We start from the raw sequence: 19431 nt of genomic DNA on the forward strand, positions 1-19431 counted from the left end.
TACAAGTCCCTATTATTTCCAAAGTGGAAATAGACTACTATTGGCATCCACTATTTACTCAAGAACCTATTAGTGCCACATTCTCACATATGATAGATTAATTATTAAAACAATATAGCATGAAAACACTACAAAATTAAGAAAAATTGTACAATTTATTCATATAATACAATATTATTACACAAGAAAAAAGTGCCATACAATACAGATAAAAAGTTAAGTGTGTCAATCCACACAAAAAGCAATAAAAGTGCAAGTTGTCGACGCAGCGTTTCGGTATTTGTATTAACACCTTCATCAGGACAAAGTTCTAATCAATAAAAGAAACATACAATTTGTTACACCAAACATATACTTCTTTTTTAACATTTTACTCACAAATGATTTTTACACTAGACATGGTCTAAACATGATTATAGTAACACTATTGGGCACTCTTAGATACTCTTTATATGTAAGCACAAATGGTTCTAGGGATTAAGTATTGTGGAGCCATTGAGAATCTACAAACATTATTTGAGAAAAACATTAGCTTGTTTTATCAAGAAAAAATGGTGGTACGCGTACCTTATAAAGGAGTGGAATTTTACAACCTCTATAGTCAATTTGAGGATTGTGTCATAGTTTAACCATCTCCTCTTCAATAGATTAGATGTTTCTGCTAGTTTGCAGTGTTCTGGTTGTACTTTCCGTATTGTCAACCCTTTTAAATAAATAATTAGATTTATCAGTTTATTGTATCAACCCTTCGTTGTGTGCATATTGTGCTTTCTTTGTCAATATACATTCGAGTGGTTACCTTCAACATTCTTGATATATGTATTCTCTTGTTGAGGACAAGGGAGCCACCGAGGACCGGTAATCAATAGTTCATCACTATTTAAAGATGAATAGATAAGTATTATCTATCAGTTTTAGTTATGTTCTATAATATAATGTATGAACCGTATTTAAATCAACTTACCCGCTGTTAATAAATTTAAACCTTGGAAGATGCGCGTAACTGGATGTCTTAATGATCGCGTAACTTTATTATCTTCTAGTTTGTGGTCTGTCTTCTTTAGGTGGTATATTTTAATTAACCATCTAAATGGAACAAAAATCAATCTGTTCATTTGAGAGTCGAAATAGACTCTTCAGTGTCAAACTGATACTAAGAGAGATTATTTATTAAAGGGATGGTTAGTTTGTAATTAATCTATTCAACCTATCTCACAGGGACGTCATGAATTGGATTTATAGAACAGTCTTTTTGAAGATTATGATCGGCTATAAAGTACTTGTTTTCATGTCTTTTATGTCCATTAAAAGAAAAAAACAGGTTTACCAGTTAATGTTATTCTGTACAGGCCATACCCTCGATCGTTATTTAGTGAGTATAACCATTCATCTAGCTCTTCAGCAATATTATGATAGTATAAAGGTGTAGTTATGGTATCTAAAGAAACAGTGATTTTCGCCTGCATCGCTAGCAATGTACGGTAATCCTTATCGTTCACTTACCTATATTCGGAAAATCGGCCTCCCTGCTACGCTTGTCACTCTTTCGTTCTCGGGAAGATAGTGAGCCCGTTTAGTACGGTATTTTTATGTACACACTGCGAAGGCGGGCTCAAAGATTGTTTAAAGCCCGCGAAAAATAGAGCGTGAGTCGCTTTCAGAACCGCGTCAGTTCCGGAACGGCGTTTTTAGAAAACTACTGTGGTAGTTTTTACATTTATATCGTGCACTGACTCTTAACTTGATTTAAAATTATTTAAAACACACCTATTTGTTGCTTAATATTGGGTGTCGTTTATTTTCGGCACAAAATTAAAATAGGACCGTCTAAAAATAATTTATAGTTTGTGATTATTAAAAAAAAAACTAGGCCTACAACCTAGAAATTTAGGAGACTACCCTTCTTGAATTATCTCAGCTCTATTATTTGGGTTCAGATCTATCATATGGGATGGGACAGAATCAGGCGGCTATGCCCATGCGTGTGATCTCGCGTAATGGCGGGCAACTAACTAGAAACTACTGCAGAATCAGGCGGCTTTACGCATGCGTGTGATCTCGCGTAATGGCGGGCGACTAACTGGAAACTACTGCAGTAGTTTACTGATTGGATTAACATTATCATAAGATCAGTAATCTAGTTGGCCGCTATTTTACAATAGTTGAATTGCATCATATTAGACAAACTATTACTTACATAATTAGGATACATCATTCAACTATATTATGGTTTTTATTACCATGTGTAGAGGGCAGTGAGTGATACTAGGCCAAGTTTATATTTATTGCAACAGATGATCTTCAACATGGGTAATATTAACTAAAACTCGTAGTTTCATATCCCCATCTCTAATACTTATTTAGTTTAGTGATATAAGTGGTGTCAGCTCTCTATCATCTTGAGTAGGTTTACAGCTTCTATAGGATACGTTCCCAATCTTCTCTATTATTTAAGCCTTTTCTTACTGAATTGAAGCGGGACATGAAAAATTGCTCCAGTTTTTTCCTTTTTAGATCTACGTTGCGACCTCTCTTGTTAGTCTGAACAATTTCCAGTCCGCACCAAGTCAGATCATTGATTGTATGGCGCGCTTCCTGCCAATGTTCTGTTAATGGTGCCCCTCTTTTGTTTGTGCGAATAGCAGATTTGTGTTCATTAATCCGCAAACGGATTTCACGAGAGGTTTCGCCTATATACACTAGATTACATGGACATCTAATGAAATATATCATATTTTTTGATCTGCAGTTAATAAAGGATTTAACTCTGTGTGTGTGTGTGTGTGTGTGTTGTTATGATTGATACAATCCCCTTTAAGGACGTTCTCGCAATTAGAACAGTTCCCACAGGGCAAAGTCCCTTTTGGGAGGGGCGCATTTTTAATGCCCAGTTGTACTTTTTCCGTCTCTTCTCTGTAGGTATGAACTAGACTATTTCTGATTGTTTGATTTCGCCTGAAGACGAACATTGGTTTAGGTAGTCTTTCTTTATTTTTGTTTGTCACCATATGCCAGTTCCTATTTATTATATTTTTTATTTTGTTACTTATTGAACTATAATTAGTAACAAAGACCAACGGTTTCTCTTTCTGATCTTGCCTTTGTTTTTTTTGGAAGAGGTTGTCTCTGTTATAGTATTTAGCTCTTTTGTATGCATGTTTTACCATGCGTTTCAGGTATCCTCTATTAACAAATTTCTCAGTGAGCATCTTTGAATGTGACTCAAAATCCTTCATTTGTGTACAGTTACGTTTTAATCTGAGGAATTGCCCGAAAGGATGTTATCTTTTTGGCATGGGGGATGATGGCTTGTATAGTGGAGCATAGTGTTCCTATCTGTTTTTTTCGTAAAGAGTTCAACCTGTAGTGTGCCATTGTCATGTTTAATTATAATATCTAAGAACTCGCATTGACTGTTATCAATATGTGATGTGAATCTAAGATTGGCATCGCCAAGGTTCAGCCATGATATAAATTCATTCAACATTTCCAGAGGTCCCGACCAAATAAAAAAAACATCATCAATATAACGAGACCATTCAGATATATTTTCAAAAAAAGGAGCCATAGAGTTAAATATGTGAATGTCCTCGAACTGTGCTACATAATGCCAAGCTGGGAGCACAGGTGGCTCCCATGCTGGTACCTTTAACTTGTCTAAAATAAATCTTTGTTAAATAGAAAAATATTGTTTTTAATACTGTTGTTACAGTCAATAATAAAAATTCCTTGTGAATTCAAATCTCTATCATTAGTACCTAAAAGTGATTCTATCATATTAATTGTACTGTCCTGTGGTATGTTTGTATAAAGTGCCTCGATGTCGAGTGTCACTAGGAACTGAGTTTCTGGATTAAAGGGAAGACCCTCAACTTTTTGAATAATCGCTGCAGTGTCCTTAATGTATCCCTTTTGCTTCGTGACATGTGGGTGCAGAAAAATGTCTGCATATTTACTAAGTGGCTCAGTTAATGAGGCAATGCTAGAAACGATAGGCCTCATCGGGGGATCTATTAGGTTCTTGTGGACTTTAGGCAGTCCGTATAGTGCAGGCACAGTAGGATTGGTATTAAAAAGAAACTTATATTCTTCATCACAGATTACCTCGTCTTCTCTAGCTAAGGCCGATTTTCCGAACATAGGTAAGTGAACGATAAGGATTACCGTACATTGCTAGCGATGCAGGCGAAAATCTCTGTTTCTTTAGATACCATAACTATCACCTTTATACTCTCATAATATTGCCGAAGAGCTAGATGAATGGTTATACTCACTAAATAATGATCGAGGGTATGGCCTGTACAGAATAACATTAACTGGTATAACTGTTTTTTTCTTTTAATGGACATAAAAGACAAAAAAACAAGTACTTTATAGCCGATCATAATCATCAAAAAGACTGTTATATAAATCGAATTCATGACGTCCCTATGAGATAGGTTGACTAGATTAGTTACAAACTAACCATCCCTTTAAGAAATAATATCTCTTAGTATCAGTTTGACACTGAAGAGTCTATTTCGACTCTCAAATGAACATATTGATTTTTGTTCCATTTAGATGGTTAATTAAAATATACCACCAAAAGAAGACAGACCACAAACCAGAAGATAATAAAGTTACGCCATCATTAAAACATCCAGTTACTCGCATCTTCCAAGGTTTACATTTATTAACAGTGGGTAAGTTGATTTAAATACGGTTCATACATTATATTATAGAACATAACTAAAGCTGATAGATAATACTTATCTATTCATCTTTAAATAGTGATGAACCATTGATTACCGGTCCTCGGTGGCTCCCTTGTCCTCAACAAGAGAATACATATGTCAAGAATGTTGAAGGTAACCACTCGAATGTATATTGACAAAGAAAGCACAATATGCACACAACGAAGGGTTGATACAATAAACTGATTATTTATTTAAAAGGGTTGACAATACGGAAAGTACAACCAGAACACTGCAAACTAGCAGAAACATCTAATCTATCGAAGAGGAGATGGTTAAACTATGACACAATCCTCAAATTGACTATAGAGGTTGTAAAATTCCACTCCTTTATAAGATACGCGTACCACCATTTTTTCTTGATAAAACAAGCTAATGTTTTTCTCAAATAATGTTTGTAGATTCTCAATGGCTCCACAATACTTAATCCCTAGAACCATTTGTGCTTACATATAAAGAGTATCTAAGAGTGCCCAATAGTGTTACTATAATCATGTTTAGACAATGTCTAGTGTAAAAATCATTTGTGAGTAAAATGTTAAAAATGAAGTATAAGTTTGGGGTACAAATTGTATGTTTCTTTTATTGATTAGAACTTTGTCCTGATGAAGGTGTTAATACAAATACCGAAACGCTGCGTCGACAACTTGCACTCTTATTGCTTTTTGTGTGGATTGACACACTTAACTTTTTATCTGTATTGTATGGCACTTTTTCTTGTGTAATAATATTGTATTATATGAATAAATTGTACATTGTTTCTTAATTTTGTAGTATTTTCATGCTATATTGTTTTAATAATTAATCTATCATATGTGAGAATGTGGCACTAATAGGTTCTTGAGTAAATAGTGGATGCCAATAGTAGTCTATTTCCACTTTGGAAATAATAGGGACTTGTATATTTTATGAAGCCGGTTGTTTGCACATGCATTACTGCAGTCAGTGCACCATGGAAGCGAAGGGGGGGGGCAAAAAATGCCCCTTGTCGTTCCCTCTGGTCTGCCCACATTCCCATTGCCTTTCTTTCTAAGGGTGGGGTGCGGTGCTGTGCGCACACGTGACCTCCGCAGGGCAGTTCTCCCCTTCTTCTTAAGGCCACACAAAGCCCCTTCGGTCCATCCTTCATTCGTTGTCACAGAGGGAGAAAATGGTGGAGTCCCAGAAGCCCTCTGCCATAGCGGGTGCAGCCTGAATAGCAAGAACCCTCAGTCTACAAAAGGAGGTATTAAATACTAACCCTAAAAAGCTCTGCCAAAGTAGTGGAGGGACTGAATGATAGACCTTCAGCTAGCCATTTAAACATCAGAATGGCAGTCCCTATGTACTGTAGAGGGATAGAACGACTGCCCCTGTGAGCAAAGAACAGACTGAAGACAGGGTCGGACTAGCACAAAAAATAGGCCCAGGCACCAAAATAAAAGTGCTGAAAGAGCAGTTGATGGGCAGATTGCAGAACAGTGTCATACATTCACCCCAGTACAGAAATCTGGCCTTAATCAATCGGTATTTTTGCTCCCCATGCCATTCCAGTTTAAACCCAGCCTTCTGCAAATCAGTTTTGGTCCCAATGGGACGGTCCAGCCCGAACTGCCAGGCCAGGTCCTTCCTGGATTGGAAACAAGCACCCTGGGACCAATTTCGGTGTAACACCCCTCATCAGCCAGGCTAGCTGGACTCCAGTGGCATGGAGAGCACAGGACCCATGTCTGTGCATACCCGTCCCACTCTGGGTGACAAACGCAAAATAAAAGTGACTCTCATTAGTGAATTACATAGCTAAAATAAAAAAGTGACCCACATTTGCAAATCAGGCAAGTTTTGACTTTGTAAAGACACGTTGTGTGGGTATTTTGCAAGGTATGTGAGTTTGCATATTTTTGTGTTTGCTGCTGGCAATACTTCTAGTAATATCAGGGAAATCAACAGTAAAAACCCGACCACCTGGCGATAAAACTGGCCCACAAACAGCCAAAACCCGGCCCACACATTGGTCTGTCAGACCAGCTCACCGTGAACGGCAGCCTTAAAAGCAGCATCTTTCGAGTCCACAGACCTAACGCAAGATAGGCACTGGTAAGTGTCTGAAAGCCAGCACTAAGTGCCCGTAGCCCTCAGGGCCGGCTTTAGGGCGGTGCGACCGGTGCCATCACACCGGGTGCTGACTTGGGGTGGGGGCGCCATGTTTATTGTTTAAGGAGTAGCTGGTGCCCCGTTCTGAGTTCTAGCAATAAAAATGTCAAGATAACTCATCTGATTAATGTTCTATCTGGAGAGAGACCGGGGCTTTGTCTAAGAAATGTTGACTCGTAGTGCAGAAGGTTAATGTCTGCTGCAAATAATGTGTCCCATTCATATAACAAAGTGCATAAAATATAAATTGGTCAATGGGTAACCGCTTTTGTCAGAGTGACCCTGTTGTTACTTGTATAAGTTAAAATCATAATATATTAACTATCATCAAAGAACTGCATGCAAACTGCAAGGAATGTGTTAAGAGCTGTGTGTGCTTTTTTGCCAGTCTTTTGTTATCCTAATATTGCAAAAAGGGTTCATTTATGTAGAAAGTAATTCTTATTATTTATGAAAACTCCCAACATTGGTGTAAAATTTAAAAAAATTAATGTGTTTTTCCAGACCAAGGACTCAAACTATACTGCCTACCAGAATGGATGACATTTTACTTCTACACCTTGTAGGCCTTTGTTTTACGTTACTTTCCTATACACTGATTTACACATGTATGATTGTCTCTGTGCAATGTGTCTGTGATGTAAAGTGTTCTGACACCTTAAACTGGTATGAGTTGCGATAAAAAACAAAATGAATCTAAGAGGCAGTGGTTATTGCGACTTGAGGAGCACTGTCAAATGGTAGTGTGGGAATCTGTGGCAGAGGTGGTCATGGGGGGGGCACCAAAAAACATTGTCGCACAGGGCGCCACTAGTGGCAAAGCTGGCCCTGGTAACCCTAGTCAACGAGAGGCTGAAAGTCCCTGCACCAGAGCTCGCCTTCGAGAGCGCCCTGGGCTAAACTAAATTTGGCACGCCCTCCCACACCTTGCTATGGACCCAAGTCATTGGAAGACTGCTACTGGGAACTCCAGCGCCCCTCTGAGTTGGGCTCACGCATGCGCCACAGCAAAGGAGAGACCAACCCGCAGCCCTGAGGGTCTTGTCATAAATGATAATAGGCTGAAGAAGTTCAGTTATTTTGAAGTCTTCTTTATTATAATCCAAAAGAGACACCCACAGGTAAACGCTCCCGCTCAACTCCAGGACTCCAGGCAACTGACTTTCGTTATCTAGAGTACTGGAATAGAACGGAGTGAAAATAACATGGAACACCACTAAATAAATACATATGAAATGTGCCCTCGTGCTGAGTGCAGCACGAGGACACAATTGCAGTATACCACAACTCTTCACCCGCAGCAATAGAAATGCTCTGGGCAGCCCTTAGAAGTAGTACGGAGAGAGCCCGCAGAAGCCTTTAGCCGTAATACCAAAAAGCCATCGTGGTGGGCAGGCCAGAAAATGGCGGCTACTTCGGAGCGGTCAGTGAGGGGCGTGATATGACGGTTAAGAGTGCTCAGAATATCCCTCTTCATCAGACTAACATTAAGGCATTACCTCAGACGTTTCCCAACTGAGCCCTGAGACTTTGTCATGAACCGAAAAGGAACAGTAAGCTGTCATTTGCAGCCCTTAATCATAATTGAAGGTATTGCTCAAGCAACAGCAAAAACCTACGTGAGGGCAGTATAAGTGTTCCCTATGAGCGCAGAGTGATTCACCCTCTCGTTTGAAACGGCTGTGATAACGGTCGCCTCAGCACGCGCCCCGCGGACAGGCATTGAGTGATGGAAATCCGCAGTGCCACTATCGCCCTGCTGCTGCTGTGCACAAGGGTCAAACCGAACACGAAACCAAAGGTGACGACATATTGGTTTCCCAGCACTGCCTTGCGAGGGTGGTGTCTGTATTTAGGGGTGGGATGCTTTGCATTGCAGGGCAGTATGGTCATTGGTTTAATGTTGCATATAGTGTGCATTGTTTAATGTGACAACACCCCTTCCTGTGTGTGCCTTTGTGTAGTAAAGTTGGCAGTCTCGTTTTTTTCGTGCCCCCCTCCCCCGCGCGCGCGCCTTTGTGTAGTAAAGTTGGCAGTCTCGTTTTTTTCGTATCCGCCCCCTCACCCCCAAACGCCAGCCTTGTATGTAATAAAGTGTAACTTGCATTGTGTTGTTTATAGGCATGGTCGTTCTGGTGACAATCAAAATTCAAAGTTTTTTTAAGTTCAAAATCAAGTTTATTAAAGAAGAGCATGGTAAGAATACAAATTAGGAACAATACTAATAGGGGAACATTGGTGGAAAAATAATAAGAAGGGAGTAAGGGGAAGGGGAAATAAAAACTTACAATGATGAAGTAATAAAAAGAAGAGCAATGCAATGCAAAACATTCAATAAAAAATACAAAATATAAAAGTGAATCATAATTGAGAAAGCACAAGAAATGAAGGGTACAATAAATAAGCAATGTAATAGAATGCAAATATGGCTATGCAGTAAAATATAATGGTTGAATAGAAAGAAATGTGAAGGGTATCAAGGAGGTTTAGGGACTTCCTGCTGCGCAGGTCGAGGGCGAAAAGAACGGAGTGCACATTTATCTAAATACAATGTAATAGGGAGCCATAAATTAGCACGTTTAGTTGCCATCTGCGGAGGAAAAACAAAAGCAGTATCGAGTCTGTGGTTGTGACATACATTATACCACCAAGCTTTAAAAGTAATACTGGACGTGGACTTCCAATTGATCGTGATCTGTTGAAAGGCAACCGCTAATAATAGATCAACAATTCGAACATTAAGGTCAGTACAGTCCCAACAAGGAGATAGGCTACCCAGGAAAACATGAGCATTGGAAAACGGAATATTAGTGGAAAAAATGATATTGATTTGTGCCCATATTTGTAACCAGAAGGTATGAACATTCTTGCAAAGGAACAACATGTGAAACAAGGTAGCATGTGGGGAAGTACATGACCAACAAGTATCGGGTGTGTTGGGGAAACGTTTGTGAAGGGTGGAAGGAGTGTGTAATAGACGGTTATAAATGAAGAATAGAGATTGTGTTAAGGAAGCAGCCCTGGAGGATTTACGAATCTTTAACCAGATCCTATCCCAAAGGGAAGTCGGCCAGGAGAGGGAAAGATCAATCTCCCACTGCTCCTCAACTTTGCTTTTAAGTCTGGGAAGAGTGTGTACATGAAGCTGTTTATAAAGAACAGAAGCTGTTGGAAAGGTGAGTAAAGTGGAATGAAGGTGAGCAATAGGGTCTGGAGTAGGTTGAGGAGGAGGAGTGGCGGGAAGTGTGACATACACGTTCATGACTGACGCCTTAAGGAGAAGATACTGGGGAAGACAAGAGAGGGGTAAATGAAAGGCGAGACGAAGAGTGGAAAAGGGTAAGAAAGTGGATTGTGAAAACAATTGGGAAACCCAAAGCAGTCCTTTGGATCTCCAAGACTTCCATAGAATGGGTTTACCCCGAATCAGAAGGTACTTATTATGCCATATAGTAGAGGAGAGGAAGTCCGCAATACAAGTAGGGGCCAGAGGGTGAGAGGAAATGAGGAGTTTAAGGGTAAATTTATGAATAGGGGTAAGAAGGGAGGCAGGCTTACGGGAAAAGGAGATGCATTCAGCGAAAGAGAAGGGTGAGAGAAAAAGGCGCTCTACCCTTGTCCACAAAGGGCAGGGAGAATCAGGGTCCTGTAACCAGAAGGATGACTGACGTAGCAGAAAGGCCTTGTGATAAGCGGAGAAATGTGGAAAGTTGACCCCACCTTCGGAGGCAGGACGACTGAGCCTAGCTAAAGACATTCTGGGTTTGCTTTTATGCCAAAGAAAGGAAGATAACACTGAATTTATTTTTTTTATGAATTTAGCCGGAATGGGAACGGGAATATTGGATAAGGTGTAAAGAATAACAGGGGAAAGCATCATCTTGATTGTATCAAGGCGACCCCACCAGGATAGGTAAAGGGGATGCCACCTAGCTGTGAGATCAGATATTTTCTGGATGCACTTGGTTAAACAAAGGGAGACAGTATCACGGATTGAGGGGGTAATATGTAAACCTAGGTATTTAATATTGGAAGGACTCCAGGTGAAGTTCGAGGCAGTGAAATCATTCTTAAAAGTAAACTTTGTTAAAGGTAAAATTTCGCATTTATCGTTATTAAGTTTATAACCAGAAACTGAAGAATAATGTTGTACTTCCGCTAAAAAAGCGGGGATGGAAACAGTAGGATTCGAAATAAATAATAAAATGTCGTCCGCGTAAGCAGCCAGTTTTACGGAGAGGTTTGTAGTACGGAAACCAGTAATATTAGGATTTTGACGGAGTTTGGATAAAAAAGGTTCGAGGGCCAGGTTGAAGAGGAAGGGTGAGAGGGGACAACCTTGACGGACACCTCTACCGAGATCAAAATAAGAAGAGATTTGGCCATTAGCGAAAACTGCAGCACGGGGATGAGAGTATAACAATGAGACTAGGGAGATAAATTTAGGACCAAACCCAAACCAATTAAGGGTGTGGAAAAGGTACGACCATTCGACCCTGTCGAATGCCTTTTCAGCATCTAAGGCTATGGCTGCAAGGGGAGATTGGAGATGAGAAGATTTTGTTAAGATGTTGAATAAGAGCCGTGTGTTATCTGTAATGTAACGGCCTTTAACAAAGCCTGATTGTTCATCTCCAAGCAGGTCAGGGAGTAAATGATCTAATCTCATTGCCAATAATTTAGCGAAAATTTTGTAATCTATATTAACTAGTGAAATAGGTCTGTAATTTTTACAATATTGGACATCTTTTCCAGGTTTGGGAATTAGACAGATATGGGCGTCTGAAAAAGTACCAGAAGAAGTGCCTAATTCAGTAAAAGAGGATATAAGGGAGTGAAGTTTTGGAATAAGAAGCTTCGAAAAGTGAAGATAAAACTCAACAGTGAACCCGTCAGGGCCAGGGGCTTTGTTTACTTTCAATCGATGAAGGGCAGCAAGCAATTCTTTCTGTGAGGCATCAGATTCTAAGGAGGAAAGGTCAAGAGGGAAGGAAGGGGGGGTCTGAATGGTAGAGAAAAAGTGAGTAAGAGTCTGAGGAGAAGAGGGTGTATCTGAAGTGTATAAGGACTCATAGAAATGTGAGAAAGTAGCAAGAATGTCGGCATCTTTACGCTGTAGATGGGCATTATCATCATAAATCGAATCAATATTTACTCTATTTTGTTTGATCTTTAAGTAATTAGCAAGAATCTTCCCGGCCTTGTTCCTACCACCATAAAACTTGGCACTAGATTTAAGCAAGTACAGAGAGGCATCTTCAGTAGACCGTTCATTAAATTTAATTTTGGCAGCAACTAGAGATGTCAGACTGTCTGAGGAATGAGAAGTGAAATAGGCGTGTTCCAATCTTTTAATGTCATGAAGAAGGGTTTTGGTAAATTGGCGGGCAGATTTACGTTTTTTAGCAACAAAATTAATAATAAAATCACGAGCAGCTGCCTTGAAGGTATCCCAAAGGGTATGTTTTGAAATGGGTGGGATATCATTAAAGAGGAAAAACTCATCAAAAAAGGCAGAAAAAGAAGCAGAAAAGTTGGGATCCAAAAGAAGGGCATTGTTGAAACGCCATCGTTTAGGACCATCAGTTTTGGGTAAAACTTCGAGACTGACCAGTACAGGGGCATGGTCAGAAAGTAAAATCGGGCCAATTTCTGCTGCCTGGAGAGTTTGAGTAAGTGCGTGGGAGACAAAAATGTAATCAAGCCGTGATTGGGACCGATGGTGGGGGGAGTAAAAAGTGAATTCTTGTAAAGTTGGGTTAACTAAACGCCAGGAGTCCACAAGCTTATGTTGCGAAATAGCTTGAGTAAACAATTTGTGCGATTTCGTTGGAATATAAGTGGCATCAGACTTCCTGTCCAGAAAAGGATCATAAGGGTGATTACAATCTCCCGCAAGGATGAAGTTATCATCCATGAATTGGGTGATGCGGGGAGAGAGATCAGCCCAAAAAAGGGGTTCACCGGCTGTGGGACCATAAACATTAAGGAGAGAGATTGGAACACCTCTAAGTGACAGTCTGACATGAATCCATCTGCCATTAGTATCCGATTCATGAGAAAGAACCGTTAGAGGGAGTGACCTGCGACATAAAATGGCAACACCATTACGTTTCCCATCACCCTGTGAAAAAAAGACATCACCCACCCAACCTCTTTTGAGCTTGTCAGATTCTGAATCCGAAAGGTGAGTTTCTTGAAGAAACGCAATGTCAACATTTAATTTAGCTAAGTGAGATAGAATGCGCTGACGTTTAATTGGGGAATTAATACCCTTAACATTCCATGAAACCAAATTTAAAGACATATTATGAACATAAAAGCCATACATTTCTTGATCAACGATTCAAAGAAGTAATGAGGAATAGAAGAAAAGAAGGTAGAGATAAATGAAAAAACGAGGAAAAAAAGATGAAGAAAGATGAAAGGAAACTGTGGAAGATGGAAAAAATATACATGAAGAGTAAGGTTATACAGAGGAAAGAGATCAAAGAGTGACGAGTAAAGAGCAAGAAGTAGAAAAGGAGTACAGAAGGAAATCATCATCGTAAAGCAAAACATGAAGTCATTGATGAAGGAAGGGGAAGTGAAGAGGAACAAAAAAGAAGGAAGGTACAAAAAACATGAAAATAACATACCTACTAAGGGGAAGTACGAGAAGAAGTTGAGGGGGGAAGGAGCCAGGTAGGAAAGGCAACACAACTGAGGGCAGCCGGGCAAGGAACCAGGGAGATGACATCGTACGATGAGGAGTTCCTGCGGGAACAAAGACGGGGTAAAACTGAGACAATAATACAAAGAGCAGTAGCAAAAACGGAAAAGAAGGGAACGAAGCTTAATAAAATGCAGTACAATATGAAAAAGGGATAAAATACACAAACAATCAGAAAATTTCAAAAAGGGGAAAAACACATTAACTGAACGTATGAGGAGAGCAAGAACTGTGCCAACATAACCAGATATTTAGCCAAAAACATGAGGCAAACAAGAACACATCATTGAGAGAGCTGGAATCTTAAAACAGACGTGTGACGCGAAAAGTCAGCCAGGAGAGGAGGACGAAGGACCGGAGGTATCCATGGTAGAGGTGCGGTGTGCATTAATGAAGCTCTGCAGTCTCACAGGATCCTCATAAGTGGTGGTCTTGTTATTGTAGGTGACCTTAAACAGACATGGATGATATAGGCCATATCGGGCACCCATGGCACGGAGGACCTCTCTCATGCTGAGGAAAGCTTTCCTACGATTAGCAGTTGCTTTAGCATAGTCCTGGGCGAAGAACAATGGAGATTCAAGCCAAGACAGTTTGGGAATAGCCTTGGCAGCTGCTAGAACTTTCAGGAGGTCAGTGTATTCCAGGAAGTAAAGAATGACTCCTCTTGGCCTCTGTGACATGGAGAGGGATGTAGGCAGACGACCTAGACGATGCGCCCGTTGAATGTTGAGAGAGGTATCTTGTGGTAAATGTAGCAGTTTGGGAAGGAAGGACTTGAAAAAGGCAAGCGGGTCAGACCCTTCAAGATTTTCCGCCAGGCCGTAAATGCGGAGATTATTACGCCTGCCTCTATTTTCCAACTCCTCCACCTGCTTCTGAAGGGCTCCTACCTGTGAGGACAAGTGTGTAACTTTAGTTTGAGATTCTTGAAAAGATGCGACAGATTGCTCCACTGTAGAGACTCTCGTTTCAATTTGAGACCAATTGTCTGTCAGAACTTGAAGTTTGGTGTTAGTTTCCTCCATGAAAGGGCGTAAAGTTCCAATTTCCTCAAGGAAAGGACGAAAAGAGCGGATTTCCTCCAATAATAGTTCCATGGACACAGGTGACGATGGTTTTGGTGGTGACGGAGGATGTTTTTTTAGCCGTTTGGCAGTTACTTTTCCTGAAGAAGTAGGAGAGGGCGTTTCCATGAGTGTCTCCGAGTCTGAAGGTGGAAGGGAGTCTTCCAGTTGGGACATAGCCGAAAAAACTTTAGATTTCTTAACAAAAGCCACCTTTGTAGGTGCCTTGGATGAAAAGCGAGACATGTGTTGTTGTTTTCCCATGTAAAGGAGCCAAAGGCGAAGAATGGCAAACACTTGGTGGCAGTGAGCATAAGCACTAGTCACAACTTTAGTGAAGAAGGTGCACTGCTGAAGGAAAGAAGAAAGGAGCTCATACAAATATAACCCATGCAAGGATCAACCAGAAAAAGTCAATGAAGAAGCACGTGCGCACATGGAGCGTGCAATGCATGAGGATAGGAACTTGCGTTCAGTTGCGTTACATAAGAAAATTAAATTCTGCTTTAAATGTCATGAGACACTGAAATACAAATAAAGCTCAGCAGAAATGTGGAGAAATTCCAAACCGCAAGCTTGTAAATAGTGCACATCACCAGTGCGTCACCAAAATTAGTAGTAGGCAGGAATGAGGCGTCTGCAACATTGAATTACATCCCATATAAACATAAGAACTGGTGCCTGCTGGTGTAAAACAAATACAAGAAATCGTTCCAAAAAGCATCTAGATGGTAATAAAGGCAGGAGAAGTCAAGCCGTGAGGGGAAACGAAAGCGTGACAAACATACCGCTTTCCAGGCTGAAATACTCCGGAGTGCGCAAGATGGCGACCTCGCTGTGTGAGGAGAAGTGTTGCTGCCGGCAGAGGGCGCAGAACAGGCGAGACATGCAGCGCGGTCCTGGAAAGGGAGTCAGACGCGGTCTGTAAGCATAATGATGAGAAATGCTCACGCTGGTGTGAAACCACAGGCGCCTTCCCCAGAGGACTGCTCCGTGACTAAAGCCGCAAAATGGCGGCCACGAACACCGGAGCGTCCCTGAAGGCGGAACAATGAATATCTCTGCCTCCGACGTCGGGAAAAGGTCCACGGAGGTTCCTCTACATGGCGTAGGTGTTCCGACGGGCTTACAGGACCTCAAAGCAGGAACTTTGTAAGGAGAAAAGGAATTCTCCCGGTGTCCTGCCGGAGCCTCACTCGGGCGCTGCCATTACCTACGGCGCCAAGCCACGCCCCCCCAAAATTCAAAGTTGAGACCGCCGCAAGCTCGCATGTCCGAATAAATGGTTCTGTGTTATGAGTATTTGGGCGATATGGGAGCATTTCACCTTTGTAGGTGTCTGGAAGATTAGGCACAGTTATTCTCAGAATAAGCATTGTTTTGGCGAGCTCGCAGGCTGTGACCCACGTGATGAGCAAACGAGTTACGCCTTTGCCATGGTTAAACACGAAGACCGTTTTATTTCAGGAGAGTACTTCATTTGTCGAGTTGGCCCATCGTTTTAGCACTGTGGCAGACGCTTTGTAAACATTTCAACGTGATTCAGCCAAGAACCTGTTGGCATTTCAGTTGCTAACTTTGCTGCATAATCAAAGCAGTCGAAAGCTCGTGAAGAATTAAATGTCTGCCGGGAAAATCTCTCGGGCGGTGGCGACTTGCCCAGGATCGCACAATATGTCTTTTAGAGGTGGAGGCGAGACTCAGTTAGAAGGCCCTCTCTGACTAGCTGGGTAAAACCATTTTTATAAGTTTGTGCAAATCTCAGACTTAGTAAAATGTTGTTGATAATGTGTATTTTGCCACTTGCAAAAAAATTGAAATGCGTACAAAATGTTTCGGATACAATATCTGAGTGAGTGTGTTTAGACTTCCATAATAACTGAATTTTTTTTATCACTCCTTATGCAGCGCCTCTCCTATTTCTAAGCTCTAATAAATTCCACTATTACACAGTTTACTGACTTTTGATGGATCAAGGGCAGGCACGCCTTCCCAGGGGTTCAAACTTGTGACCTTCAGATCACTGGTGAAGTTAGTGGTAGGCGTTAGCTAACAAGCAACTTGCCAGCATTAGTCCTGCTGAACAGGACAGCTCTGGAAGGACTGGGGGGGGATTAGTTGAGCAGGCCTACATTTGCTTTTTCTCTAAATGGGTGATGACTTCTTCGTCTGTGCTCACTGTTAATTTGTTCCCAAAATTTGCCCTCTGAGTTCTGAAGTTTCTTCACCCATTGTGGAGAGACTGAGCTTATTGATATCCTGGAGGGTTAAGCCTTCGCACCACTGCACTTAGCAAGCAAGTATTGGCTTCTTAAGCCTGTCTTGACAGTGCATTAGTCAATTGACCTATTGTTACCAATTATTTAACATGTACATAGAGTGGACTTTGGTTCCACCCAAAGAAGTATCACTCTCACCGTATGCTATTGGCTGTTAGGTGTATTAACCCATCTCCTATCAATTGCTTGCATTGCAATGCACGAGGCTCTGTTTTACATATCAACACAATCGTCCTTCACCCACTAAATTTACAAAAAGCAATCAACATTTTTTCACTGTATTTTTTTTTTTTTAATAAGTCAGAACTAAAATGTGAGCTTGGATTATTGCCTTTTGCCAGTGCAAGTTTTCTCTTTGTGAGCAGTTCTCTGTGGGTTACGCAGGAAAACTGAAACCAAATCCTACCCCTCATGCATGCAGGGCGTATGGGGTTTTAGCATATAGTCTCTTGTTAAGCCTCTGAAAAAACTAAAGGCTCATTATGGGTCACCTGTAGCACATTCACGGATTTAACTGGCAGCGCACCAAACAGGCTAACGCAATAGTCATTTGTCTCTTCTGTGGACGCCCCTAAAATCACAGGTGCAGATTTGTAGTAGAGTTTTCTGAAGTTCATAAAGGAGGGTGACATCCCTTATAACTATAACTCCAACATGCAGTGCAATGGAACCGTTATCTGTTTTCTAAAGGATCTAAAATATGCTGGGGCAAGTACAAAAATAATTCTCTATTTGATCAATATTTTTCAAACTATGAAGAAATGTGTTTTTCCATACCTATGTGCACTAAGCTGCGGCAGTCTCGGCCCTGCCGCCCATCAGCTTACGTTTTCATACATGTTAGTGGGTGTGGCAGGATGCCCTGCTCTGTTTTCAACTCGTTTATTTATTTCTTATTTATTCTTAAGTGTTTTAAAAAAAAATGCAGGTTGATGCTTTCCGTCGATGACCATGCCGTTTTTAGGTGATTAGGAAGGTCCTGTCTAAAACTGGATAGCATACAATTGCTACCTATTTCAGTCATACTTTATAGGAATCAAACTTTGTGCTCATGCTCGAATGCCCTGTTTAGATGCCCGATCTTCTCTTATTCATGTAAAATAACTCGGGTTGCACAAAGTGATTCTAGGTAATACTCTTCCCCTCCTTACATCCCACGTATCATTTGAAATAGTTGACGATTTGTTTGCTGCAGTGCTATAACGGGTTGCATACCAGTGATTTATGATTAGTCTGGAATTAACCGTTGAAATTTCCAAGACATCAAGAAATAGCTCCATCAAACAGTCCTAAAGTACATAAATAAGTGAATCTTTGATTTTTTGTTAAGTTAGTACAAATTCGATGAGCGGATGTTGGCTGCTTCACACAATTTGATAGTTAAAAAAACATTGCATCTCGCTCCCGGGCAGCTGTCTTTTAGTTTCTGCCTAACCCTCATCCCTGTCCACACCTGGAGCAGAATCGATGGAGGACGAGAAAGGCATGATGAGCTAACAGAGCGTGGTATTTGCATCAGAGTTGTCCACAAGGTTCTGAGTGAGCCCTAATGCTACGTTAGCCTGTGCTGCTGAGTTAGCCCACTTTAGTGCTTCAAACCATAGAATGTGTTTAGCACCTTGATCAGCATGTGGGGAGGAGGCATTGGCAGCAGTGGCGCAGCAATTACCTAAAGGTACTTGTGGCAAATATGGAGTGTCTACCACACCCTGACTGAATGCTCCATGCACTGAAAGAGTGGTGGCACTAATAGTACATCGGATCAAGAATACGCCGACCAGCTCTCAGTTCTGCTTGTGTGTATTGAAGCCTTACCTCTTCGTTACTGAAAGTAGGACCAGGTGCCCTTTCCCAGGGTGGCCCTCCTATGTCATCGGGAAAAGCCTGCGCTTGTGGGGGGACTCTGCAGTAGCTGTATTTCCAAAGCGAATGTACTTCATGTGGAACACTCACACATGAAGTTCGCTGTTTCTTTCAGTGGTTCATACATATGGAATATATGTCTCACACACACCCATTTGGATTGAGCTAATTATACTAATGCTGGCTGATCTATATTTATGCATGACATGGGGATAAGAGCGCTTAGAATTGATTGCAGCATGGCTGCTTTCATCTGGGGTCAGAGTAAACCAAATGGGAATGCTGGCTCTTGTTATACAGTATTATACCTAGTTTGTCTCTTCAGGTCATGGTGTATTGCTGTAGGGTCAAGCCCTCACTCATTCTATCCTCACTTAAGGGACAAAGTTGAGGACTATCTCCGGAGAAGGGAGTGCGTTCGAGGGATGGAAGCTCTTGTGAGTGACAGGCATTCCCCGACAGGAGTGTACACCTATTGAGCGCAAAGCAAAAGGCCAGTTGCATGAAACAAGCATACGAGAAACAACTGTTGAGAGAAATAAAGGTTTGCCTGCTCTGGCCTGCCTTTGTCTGTCATTATTATGCACAGGAAGAGGATTGGTCCCATGCCCAAGTAGATTGCCTCGTGAGACCGAGAAACCAAG

At 41.2% G+C, this 19431-nt stretch overlaps 1 protein-coding gene across 3 annotated transcripts in view; it reads left to right on the forward strand.

Moving 5' to 3' along the window:
* Positions 1–19431, forward strand: part of SMAD1 (SMAD family member 1) — a 258254-nt gene that overhangs the window by 54824 nt on the left and 183999 nt on the right. The window contains exons 1-2 of one of the 3 annotated variants that reach the window (XM_078676886.1): positions 4560–4682; positions 4771–4847. The exons of the other annotated variants lie outside the window; for them this stretch is intronic. The gene's annotated coding sequence lies outside the window, so the exon portion shown is untranslated. Of the gene's footprint in view, positions 1–4559; positions 4683–4770; positions 4848–19431 lie in introns of those variants that run through there. 3 annotated transcript variants of the gene reach the window in all.

Source organism: Lissotriton helveticus, chromosome 2_1, assembly GCF_964261635.1.
Source record: "Lissotriton helveticus chromosome 2_1, aLisHel1.1, whole genome shotgun sequence".
Lineage (NCBI taxonomy): Eukaryota > Metazoa > Chordata > Amphibia > Caudata > Salamandridae > Lissotriton > Lissotriton helveticus.